General features: G+C 50.4%; 1 protein-coding gene across 3 annotated transcripts in view; it reads right to left on the bottom strand.

Moving 5' to 3' along the window:
- The window catches only part of Smarcd3 (SWI/SNF related, matrix associated, actin dependent regulator of chromatin, subfamily d, member 3), a 31,835-nt gene that overhangs the window by 16,628 nt on the left and 2,645 nt on the right, over positions 1–12,562 (bottom strand). The window lies entirely within an intron of this gene.

Consider the following 12,562-nt stretch of genomic DNA (forward strand, 5'->3'; position numbering starts at 1 on the left):
CCACTCCCCCTACCCCCTACCCATTTAGGGTACAGGCTCCCAGAAGGTAAGCCTTTTATCAGTCTTCTTTGCTGATAACTCTCAAGTATCTTGGGCTTCACAAAGGCTGCAATCAATCAAAGTTGCTGATGAGGATACCTAAGGCAGACAGCTTGGGATCTGCAGTATGCTTCCTTCCCTGCTGGGTGAGGCTGCTATTGGAACCAGTGTTATCTCCGTGATAACCACACAGCTTCATTTGCACAGGACTCCTTACTGTTGACCAAACACTTTCACACACATGGACCTGCCTTCTCCTTACAGATACCTCAGGCGCCTGCCTGCAGGAGAGGGTTTCTAATCTAAAGATAAAGAGAATGGTGTTCTCAGAAGCCATGTGACTTGCCAAAGTCGCTGCGCTGTGACCAGGGCTGCATGCCAGATCTCCTGATATGGATGGAGGTCCTTGGGTTTCCCCTTCATCTCAAGCTACTGCCCCAGAATCTCCTGTGGAAGGCACACTTGTCCGAAGTTGCAGAGAAAGGGGCATTACCCCCTTTCCACACATCTGCTTTGTTAATGAAGGACATTACAGAGCCGGGGAGATAGGAAGATAGCTAGAATAAAGACCTGGGGTCCTATCCCCAGAACATGCATACAAATCTGGGCGCAGTGAAGGACCTCTGAAACCCCAGCATGTGGGAAGCAGAGGTGGACAGATCTCTCGAGCTAGCTGGCCAGCTAGTCTAGGTAATCAGTGAGCCTCAGGCTCATACAGAGACGGTCTCAAAAATAAAGTGGAGCCCAGCAGAGAAAGACACCTAATGCCAACCTCTGCCTCCACACTTGCATAAACAATGGGTTCAGCCACTCACATAGACAGACCAAATCCACAAACATACATGTACACCATACATAGACATGCAAACACCACGTGCGCATGCACGTGCACACACACACACACACACACCCGAGAGAGAGAGAGAGAGAGAGAGAGAGAGAGAGACAGACAGACAGACAGACAGACAGACACACAGAGAGAATCAAGACTCCTATAAGCCTGTCTTTAAGTTGATTTACCTTTGATTATCTTTTAAACACCTCACCCCAAACTCAAGCACATTGTTTCAAACATTGGGAATATAAATCTTCAAAAAGTTACCACCAAGTTGGCTAAGGTAAAGAAATAGCAATGCACTCATGGTGGTCTCCTTAGCTCCTGTGTAAAAAATCTTGGTTAAATTTGTAACAAGTTCCTTGCTCTATGGCTCTATCTGGATTACAGCTGGACACGTGTGTGCATCTGTGTAACATGAGGAAGCATGTACATGAGGAGTCATGCTCACACATCCCCCTGTCCCTCACCCCAGGCTGCTGTGCACCAGAAGGGCACGCCACCTCATCCTGCCTTCCCAGCATTACCTGGGAAGCATAAGCTTGGGGAACTCAGAGGCCCTACTCTAGCCCTCAGGAAGTGATGTGCATAGCAAGATGCTGGTTATACAGAACACACTACAGGGGCTGGAGAGATGCTCAGAGGGTAAGAGCACTAACTGCTCTTCCGAAGGTCCTGAGTTCAAATCCCAGCAACCACATGTTGGCTCGAAACCACATGTTGGCTCGCAACCACCTGTAATGTGATCTGACACCCTCTTCTGGTGTGTCTGAAGACAGCTACAGTGTACTTACATATAATAATGAAAAAAACACACACACACTACAGAGTCTTCCTCCCTCCCCGAGTGTGTGTTTCTGTGTGTGGATATATTCACATGTATATGCAGGTGTGCATGCGTATGGAGGTCAGGAGCTGTCTATCTTGACTTTCTGTGTTTATTAATTGCCTGGGGTTTGCTGCCCACCCTAAGCTGACTAGCATACCCTAAGATGGACCTATATCTCTGCCTCTCCAGCACTGGGGCTGCAGTGTGTGCTAGGATGTCCCAGCTTTTTACATGAGTTGAGGATCAATCTGAGGTCCTCATACCTGCATGGTAAGCACTTTATCAAGTAAGCTATCCTCGGGGGCTATGCGGTGTGTCCATGACCAAGGACCTCATGGTCAACACTGGGTTCTGCATCTCCTTATACTGGGAGTAGGCAGCAACAGGCCTTTCTCCTAGAACTGGTCTGTGTCTTGGCCACTCTGACCTGTTAATCAACTGTCTTGGGTCAGGGCTTTGACAACTTGGCTTTGCTTCCCTGCCTTGTCCTGTGCTCCTCTATGTTCCTAACTCATGGTCCTGAGTGAGTCTCTGCAGACACCATGGTGTGATGTTCTAAACTGAAGCTATAGAACATGTTTTCTCAGTTTTGGCACCATGGGCATTTGGGGCAGGGTGCCAAGCACAGCCTCTTTAACACTTCCTGCCCCAGGGCGACTGACTGTGGTGGCTACTCTGAATACTGCTGGACATTTGAAGCATCCCTGGTCTCCAGTATCTTCTACTAGACTCTTGCTCCAGTGTTATACTGGAGACAATTCCCAGCCAGCCACCGTCCCCTGCTTCTGGGAGGAGGGGCTGCCTCTGGGTGAGAACCTGAGCTCTGCAGTCCTGTCCTGGGGTCACACCTGGCTCAGCACCAAGTTCTTTGACACCTCTAAGCCTCATTTTCCTTGTCAGCAGTCCAGGAAGCCAAGCCTTGGCTCACAGTGTCTATGAGGTTACAGTGTGGGCCAACGCTATACCTGATGCATAGCTGCTTTCCCAGTTCCCCAGTGCTACTGGCTACCTGGGTTGCCTCCACCTCACAGTGCAGGCCCAACTGATCCCACTGCTGGCTGGCCTCTGCTAGTGCACAGTGGCAGGGCCCTCAGGGCCCTTCAGCTGTTGAGGAGGTGAGGAGGATGGGAGCGCTGCACAAATGCCCTGGAGGGAGCATGTGAGAGACTGGCTAGGGCTCCTAGAAAATAGCCGGGCAATTACTCAGACTGACTAATTATGCTAGGCTCTGGGATCCCTGGGGAGTTTGGACTCTTCCCAAATCATTGGACGCATTCCAGCGGAGAACAGGCTAGTGCTACAGTGCCATGGTGTGCAGATAGGTCACAACACAGGAAACCAGTGGGAGAGGAGAGGAGCGCTCAGGAGCCACACAGGAGTGTATGTCCTGAGCATGAACCTCAGACAAAGCCATGAGAACAACTCTTCAAGACGTGAATTGGAGCTGATGGCAGAGGCATCTAGCCCATGGAACCAGTGCCCCCTGTCTGTACACTGTGAGCAAGTGTCCACACTGTGAGAAGAGCACCCCCATTCCCTTGGAAACCCTACAGCCCTTGAGTGGACCAGATGGGTGGGGGTTGCTGAGTGCCGGGAGCCTGGGCAGCTCTGCAGAGGTACAGGGGTGCCATACCCAGACAGGTGAGGTACAGAAGCCATCGTGGGTCATCTGTGCAGAGCCGTGAGCTAGAGGTGAAGTAAGCGTGGGCAGCAGAGTGCCATGGTTCTGGGGCACAGAGACTGGTGCCCTTCTCTCGGGAGGGGCACCTTAGGGCTCAGGCTTTATCTTGCTGAGGGTTTTATACTAGTGGCAGATGGAACCTGACGGCAGGTGTCCAGGGAGCCCGTTCAAGACTAACCCAGGAAGAACTGCAGCTGTGGCAAGGCTTCTGCAGAGGCAGGATGGAGCTGCCTCTAGTTTGTTTTCCTTTGTTACAGGGAACCCAGGCAGGCCCAGAAACCTCCATGTAGCTACAGATAATCTTGAACTTCAGGTTTTCCTTATCCACCTCCCGAATGCTGGGACTATAGGTCTGTGCCATCAAGCCTGCTCTATAGGCGTGTGCCTGTTCTATAGGCGTGTGCCTGTTCTATAGGTGTGTGCCTGTTCTATAGGTGTGTGCCTGTTCTATAGGTGTGTGCCTGTTCTATAGGCGTGTGCCTGTTCTATGGGTGTGTGCCTGTTCTATGGGTGTGTGCCTGTTCTATAGGCGTGTGCCTGTTCTATAGGTGTGTGCCTGTTCTATAGGCGTGTGCCTGTTCTATAGGTGTGTGCCTGTTCTATAGGCGTGTGCCTGTTCTATAGGCGTGTGCCTGTTCTATAGGTGTGTGCCTGTTCTATAGGTGTGTGCCTGTTCTATAGGCGTGTGCCTGTTCTATAGGTGTGTGCCTGTTCTATAGGCGTGTGCCTGTTCTATAGGTGTGTGCCTGTTCTATAGGTGTGTGCCTGCTCTATAGGTGTGTGCCTGTTCTATAGGTGTGTGCCTGTTCTATAGGTGTGTGCCTGTTCTATAGGCGTGTGCCTGTTCTATAGGTGTGTGCCTGTTCTATAGGCGTGTGCCTGTTCTATAGGTGTGTGCCTGTTCTATAGGTGTGTGCCTGCTCTATAGGTGTGTGCCTGTTCTATGGGTGTGTGCCTGTTCTATAGGCATGTGCCTGTTCTATAGGCGTGTGCCTGTTCTATGGGTGTGTGCCTGTTCTATGGGTGTGTGCCTGTTCTATAGGTGTGTGCTGTCAAGCCTGGTCTAAGCAGTGCTGGCAGCTGAATCTGGGGCTTTGTTCCTGCAAGTGACTGAGTTATCTATCGGCCTCCTCTATCCCCCATCTGTGTTGTATGTAACCTTAGGCTATGGGCAAACAGGAATGGAAGGAGTGAAAATGTCCCCAAATATTCAGTTAACAAGCAAACAAACTCAGGGAGTAGAGGCAAGAGAATCAGATGTACAAAGCTAACTTCACCTACACAAAGAGTTCTATGCCGAGGGTACACGAGACCCTGTTTCATAAAAGAAAATAATAAAATCAAATAGCCAAGGGCAGGGTCTGATGCTTCAAATCAAGGCTGAGGATAAACCTGCAATTCCTAACCTGAGTAAGAGCAAGACACAGGAGGCTGTATACCCCGCATTCATACAGGCCTGTACCCACATCCACACAGACCTGTACCCCAAATATACACAGGCCTGTACCCTGAATACACACGGACCTGTACCCCGCATGCACACAGACCTGAACCCTAGATCCACACAGACCTGTACCCCAAATCCACACAGGCCTCTACCCCGAATCCACACAGGCCTCTACCCTGCATCCACACAGGCCTGTTCCCCAAATCCACACAGACCTATACCCCACATCCACACAGGCCTGTACCCCACATCCACACAGGCCTGTACCCCACATCCACACAGGCCTGTACCCCGCATCCACAATGCATGTACCCCACATGCACTCAGACCTGTACCCAGCATCCACACAGACCTGTACCCTGCAATCACAGACCTGTAGCCCGCATTCACACAGACCTGTACCCTGCATCCACATAGACCTGTACCTCACATCCACACAGGCCTGTAGCCCTCATTCACACAGCATGTACCCCATATTCACAAAGGCCTGTACCCCTCATTCACACAGGCCTGTACCCCGCATCTGCACAGGCCCCACCCATCCCTGCTGCAGTGGCCTCTGCAGCAGCTCACCAACATGCCACACAGCCATGAAACCCTTATCTGCTTCCAGAGTTCTACCTGCAGGAAAAGTCCAGTGGCCCCTCCCCTCTAGCGCCATTCTGCTGCAAGCTGGCCAGCAATCTCAGACCAGCACTGGGACCCAGTATTGTCCATGTTTTTCTGTTGTTACTAATAATGTCCTCCCTTCCACCCTCATACCCACTACTGGATAAGGTTGGGATTCTGTCTCTCCCTGATCCTCCAAGCCCATCTGTATCATGGCTCTCCAACTTGTGTCATGCACTGTAGCCAGATCAATACTTTAAATGGTGAGACTAGGGACCTAGTGTGTCCTTTTTAAGAACTGAAGATGGCTACCATCACACTAACAGAATCTAAACCCCTTGACCAGCTCTCAAACTCATTGAGTCCCTGTCACCTCCAGGCTTTTTGCACATGTGGACTGGAAGTCACGCTCCTGAAGACAGCATAGAGAGGAGCTAATATTGGCTCCTGCCTCGAGGCAGTGCCCTAGAATGGTTCTGGCCACAAAGTCGAGTGCAATAACACAAGCCCAAGGCGTGTGAGGGTGAGGGGTCTGCAATGAAGTTGCCAGGAAGCTGACAGCCTGGGCTGGAAATAGTGGGAGTTCCTAGGACACAAAGAAGCAGTCATCCCCTAAGTGGCCCTCAATGAGCCAACCCCATCAGCACCCGTGACAAGGAGGTGCTGTGAGTGAATGCTGATGAGCATGAAGCCATGTCTTTACTTCTGCTGGCCGTGGCAGCATGGCTGGCTGCAGTAGCTGAGCTGAGGGCTCATCAGATGGAATAGCACTGAATGCCAGTGACTAGTGCCACACAGGGTTCTGCACGTCCCCACATGAGGGCTGTCATCCCTCAGCATCTCAGTGACAGCAATGTGTCCACTTGTCCCTCAAGGCCTTGCTTGCCAGAGGTCTGAGCCCCGGTCCCCTCCCCAAGGTACCTCGAGATCTTCTTTCTGACCAAAGGCACATGGCATCACTGAAGGCAGCTATCACAGTTCCCTCCCCTGTGCGGCTTGAATAGTGAACCCCTAACTCTGGACGTCTCCAGAACATCAGAATGTGAACTTAGACTCTGTGGAGTAACCATGGGGTCACAGGGAGGCCATAGTCCTCTGTGACTAGTGCGCTATAGAAGGGAAAACAGCTCAGGGCAACGTGAGGAGACACAGGGACAAGCTGGTGCGGGCCCAACAGCTGTGGTACTCTACTCACTCATATCGTCCTTTGGCGCTCCTCTGGCGGGCTCCTGAGACACACTGCCAGTCTATCTGTGACCCTGACCTGGAACCTGAGCATGGTGTCTGTTCTCTGGAAGGCTTTGGATGTGACACCTCAGACTCATGTGTCCCAGTAGTACATCCCATGTCAGCACCTCAGCGCAGGGACGGAATCTGAGCATTCCACAAAAGTGCCAGGTCACTTGGCTTGTTTTTTTTCATCTTGAAAATGGTTATGCTACTTCCTTGCCTGAGTCACTGTGGTCAGCACAGGAGTAATGAGATGACATAAGAACACGGCCTTCGGGTCACAGGCCCCCTCCCCTGGAACAGCCTTTCACGAGTGGAACGCATGCCCCCACTATCCTCACATGCCTTGAAACCTCCACACCCCCTCTCCTCGAACTGTGCTTAAACAAACCTCACGCTGCAAAGCCGTCCCTCGGACTCGGAAATGGGTACTTTGGTAATTCCTGCCAATATGTATCTTAGGAGAATTAGCTCATTACTCAACTGTCTGGGAGTCTCTGGATTCCAACACCAAACACAGCTACCATCTCCAGCTGTGTGGCATTCAGACGTCTGGGGAGTACAGCTACCAGCCTTCGTTCAAATCATTGCTCATATAAGTCTTTACACTTGGTATTGAAAAGGGATGGAAGTTGAAGAAAACCTCTGTACAGATGTCTCTATGCCCAACAGGGTATGTTCTCACACATATATTTTTTAATATATACATGGGATTCTCACAGAGTCATATTTTGTAGTCCAGGCTAACCTTGAACTCTTTTTCTTTTTCTTTCTTTCTTTTTTCCTTATTGACCGGATTTCCCTGTACAGCCCTAGCTATGTACTATACTAGCCCTATACTATAAACACGAGTTAGCCTTGCACTAACAGAGATCTATATGCCACCATAGAATTATAGGTGTGTGCCACCATGCCCAGCTCATCTTAATTCTTAGCAAACATATTTGATAATAGTAACATCCAGCCAGTATCATATTAGGATCCTGGCTCAGCTCTGGTAGGACTACTTATGCCACTGTATCCAGCAAAGGGCACAAAGCATGCTCACTGCCCCACTTCCCTGGTGAGGGACAAGATTACACAGCCACAAGCACACCACCACATTCACCCAGCCCCGCTATGTATCATAGCCACATTGAGACATGCTTCAACCACCTCCAAATAAACACGCACAACTAGATGGGCTTAGCCTCTGAGATGGCTGATTCGGCGTCTGTGTTGAGGGAGAGAAGAGGGGTGGCAGGGCGAAGTGGGGTTCAGTGTTGCTCTGGCCAAACAATGTCTTTTAAAAAATATTTATTTATTTTTGTATATGTGTGTGTATGTATACATGCATGTGCGTCTGTGCATGTCTGTGTGGATGCATGAGCATATGTGTGCGGGTGTGTACACAGAGATCAGAGGAGAACAGCCAGTATACTCCCTTGAAGCAAGGGCTCTCTCTGAACCTGGGACTCCATTTTTCTTGGCTAGGCTGGAAGCTAGAGAGCGCCACTGATCCATCCTCAGAGCTGCAGTTGCAGGCATTCCTGGGATGCCTGGCTTGTTCTGAGGACTTGGGTGTGAACTGGTCCTCATGATGGAGCATCACCTGCTGAGCCATTTCTCCAGCCCTCACACCAGGTCTAAAAACTTGAATTTGCTGTCATCCCTAAAAGTTGGGTGATTTCATGGGGGAGGTTAAATTTCTAGAGTCTCTTAGAAATTTAGTAACCTGGTGACTGAAGTCAATGAGTCCATATGAAAGTAACCAGAGGGAGCTAAGGAAAGGCTGTCCCTTTCAGAGAGGCCACTCCTCAAGAGACACTCCACAATGCCTCCCATTCCTTATTTTAGAGGCTGCCACCCACATGCCCCTAGGGGCCCAGCCATGGTTATAAGACAGTGGCAAGGGCTCTGTGTGAGACTGTAAAACTTTTGAACTTGAGCCTCAATTCTGGGTATAAAAGAGGAAAGGCTGGGAAGGAGAGGGGGCATACAAAGGGTAGCTGTCTGTCCTCTTGAGGACCAGCAGGGTTTGGGCACAGCATGACTCTGGGAGCCGGATGTTTCAGAGACACCCCAGTTGGGACTCTTGCCCTAGCCGCTGGGACAATTACTAAGATTTCTGAGCCTCAGTATGATCATCTTAAAAGTGATGACCATTCTAACCATATTGACACCATAGTGTTCCGAGGCTCAATTAACCAGGAAACATTTTTAAAACAATCAAGAAAGTCCAGCAACATTGGCTGCTGTTGTCCACCCACCTGCTGCGCTCCACTTCCTGTGGTGCCTGAGTGCTCTGCTCCCAGGTCTGAGAGCTACCCAGGAAGCAGGCAGATGCTGGAGTGTCTCAAAAGCTGGGCCACTGCCCACTGAAGGGGCCGCTTTCAAACATGCACAGAGTTTTGGGTTCAAACCCGAGAACTACATAAGACATGGCTGTAATGCCAGCATTTGGGAGGTGGCCAGAAGTTCAAGGAACCTCTCAGATACACATCAAGTTGAGGCCAGCCTAGACTACTTGAAACCCTGGTTCAAAGGTGTCTAAGCACTTTCTTCTGAATTAAGAGGCCTAATAGGGCAGTTGTAAAGAGAGGAAACTGAGTCAAGAGAGGACTAAAAAAAACCCACAGTGATGTTCTGGGAGAGGTTAGAAGTGAAACTGGGCGCTGGGATGTGACTTGTCTGTGGTATACGATTGACAGGGCCACAAACACGACAAAGTAAAACTTTATGAAAGGCAAGAGAGACGCCCCCTCCGACATGCAGATCCAACAGAATGGGAGGTGTTGGCTATAAAGACAGAATACACTAAGATCAAGCCTTACGGGAGTTCAGAGTACAGCAAAGGCTGGACAACCATGCTGACCAATGATGCAATGTGGACACTCTGAGCAGGGGATGCAACCTTATAGGTGGCACCTGTGGAGGACGAGGCTACAGCATCGTTCCCAGCTTAGCGCTTGTGCAGTGTCTTGCACTCGCAGGCAAGGAGACCCTGAAGAAGAAGGGCTTTGTGTCCAATTTTGCAAACAAGACACTTGCATTTGGAGAACTGATGTCCCTGTGTGAGTATGCATCTTTAATCTACTAAGTAGTCCACGCTATCCTTGAACTTAAGACAATCCCTCTGCCTCAGCAACCTGAGGATGGGATTGCAGGTATGCAAGCATCACCATGCCCAGCTCAGGAGGCAGCACTCACCATCTGCCACAAGTCTGTCCAGCCCGCAGGGGAGCCTCTCTGGAAAGGTAGAGCTAATTGTTCCTCAAAAGAGATTGGATGTGTAGGAGAGCCCGATGGAAAGGATGGGAGCAGAAAAACTCTACAGTCTGCAACCCCTGAGGTCCAGGCTAGAGTCAGAGGCTGGGAAAGTCTCTACTCCATAGCAATATGGACATGGAATGAGTCTGACTGTGGAGCTGCGTGAGGCAAACTCCTGTGTGTATCAGACACACAGTCACACACATCAACATGATGGCTAGTTCTGGAAAAAAGTAATCTCTTTACTAGTTTCTCTAAATTTTAAAAATAATAGATTTGATTTTAATGTGTACAAGGTTTTTTTGTTTTGTTTTGGTTTAGTTTGGTTTGGTTTTCAAGACAGGGTTTCTCTGTGTAGCCTTGGCTGTCCTGGAACTCACTCTGCTGTAGACCAGGCTGGCCTTGAACTCAGAAATCCACCTGTCTCTGCCTCCCAAGTGCTGGAATTAAAGGCATGCACCACCACTGCCCGGCTTGTTTTGTTTTGTTTTGTTCGTTTGTTTTGCTTGCCTGCAGCACCACAGTACGAGCACCACATGTAGGCCTGGTGCAGGTGGAGGTCAGAAGAAGGCAGGAGAGCTCTTGGAGCTGGAATCACAGAACCAAACTGGGGTCTTCAGCAAAAACCAACAAGTGCTCTGCAGAACCTCTAAGTCATTTCTCCAGCTCTCAGGGACTCTAAAATTTTATCTTCATTTAAGCATGCTGCATAAAGATCTGTCTGGCCAGTCAGCATGACACAGCTCACACCCCAGTCGTGGGACACTGTTGGGACATTGCTGAAGACTTCACTCAGTTCTATCGCACTGTATTCTTTATATAACTCACAAGAGACAGGCTGAAATAGCAGAAGTTTGATCAAACAGTTGGGTTTTAGCTTAAGGAAGGGGAAATCTGGATGCAGGAATCACAGAGCCACAGAGTTTGCTCTCACGCTAGCCTCGCCCTGGGCTACAACACATTTCCCTTCCCCAACTACCCTCGGTACCAATTTTCCCTGCATCACTGACTCTGCAAGGCCACCAAGCCCTTTCTGGAACATGGTGGAAAGTACGCCTGCCTGCGGCACCTTCTCTTTGCTCCTCTGCCCTCCCTGAGCACGCTGTTCCTCCCTCCAGGCCACAGAGTGTTCTGTAGTCTAGAGAAACGGTGCAAATGGGAGTCGATCCAAGTTTGTAAATTCCAGTAAAGGCATGTGCGGAGCCATACTTGGGAGGCACATTCTCAAATTGCCTAGAAGTAAGCTTAGGTCACAAGGAAACTGGTTTCACAGCTGGGAAAAAAGGGAGCAGAGTGTGTGTCGCATGGCTTAAGGGAACAGCAGCTCTCCCACCAAGTCTCTTGTGAGTTTCCCAGGTTTCCACACACCTCACCATCAAAGGATACTGGGGACAAGAGCCACAGTCTTAGGAGATGTCTCTAGGCTAAGCGTCCACCAGCAGCAGGCAAACGGGGGCCTCAGGTTGGTCCCGTGTCTATTCCAGAGGCTTAGAAGCCTACCAAAGCCCAGGGTCCTTCACTCACCCACCTCCCAGAAGCAAAGCCACCTCCCAGTGACACCTTCAACTCACTAACACTCCCAAGGGCACACTGAGTCCTTGGGGCCAGCAGCTACACTGAACAGGCTACCATTAAGCCACAGAAGGGCCCGTGCACATCCAAATGCCTGTACGCGTGCCCTGGCCAGCAAATTCATGAGAGCTGACTTCATGCTCGTGTGATTCTCAATCGAAACCCAAACAAGCCCTATACTTTGCCACCCCAAACAGTGAAGGCAGGTGTGCTGGGGTTCCTGGCTCCCCAGGAGCCATCTAGTGGCCCAGGCCACGCTGCGACCAGTTATCACTGTCTGAAACCCCAGTCCTCTCAGGTTTTCTTTCTCCCCCGCAGTGCCCAGCCTTACAGTGAGATAATGCCCTTCAGGGACCCACTTGTGGCTACTGAAAGCATCAGGGGCTTAACTCAGTCCACCCTTAAACGAGCCTACTGAACCTTAGCCCAGGACGGACGGCTTCTGTGCACCTGCTAGAGACTGCACCATCCCCCACTTTCAGCCTCCTCTAACTAAAACCTTAGGATTCTGAGCCTGAGCCTGCTCCAGAACAAGCCTGATGGATCCATCTGTTTGCCCATTTGCTTTGGGAATCTTCACTACAAAAGTCCCCTACAGACTTAGGATGAGGTCTCCTTGTCACCTGAGGTGCTGCAGCGAGAAAGGAAACGGGAGTCCCAACTTTTCCGAGACTCCCAGTATCGATGTGGGCATGCCCTCACTGTGCTTGTTTCAAGGATATTGGTGGCAGGTGACTTGTTCACAGTCACCATGTGGCTCTAACACTCGGAGCCAAGCTTGTCTTACTCAGCTGGCAAAGCCCTATACCATTTTTTTTCCTGAGCTGGGCCCAGTTGTGTGTGTGTGTGTGTGTGTTGAAGGTGGAGGGAGAGTATTAGGGACAGGCCTGGGGTGACTTCTTGCCCTACTCTGAGGAAGTAGAGGCCAAGAGAGGCCTCACTGCCTACACATACCCCACAGCATCAGGCCTTCTGAAGCCCTGTCTTCCAAGACTGCCTTGAAGCTGCATCTGTTCAGGGTCTCCTGATGCCCCCTCCTTAGAGGTCCACACCGCCTATGGTACTTCTTTT

Source organism: Mus musculus, chromosome 5 (genome assembly GCF_000001635.26).
Source record: "Mus musculus strain C57BL/6J chromosome 5, GRCm38.p6 C57BL/6J".
In the NCBI taxonomy this organism is placed as follows: Eukaryota; Metazoa; Chordata; class Mammalia; order Rodentia; family Muridae; genus Mus; species Mus musculus.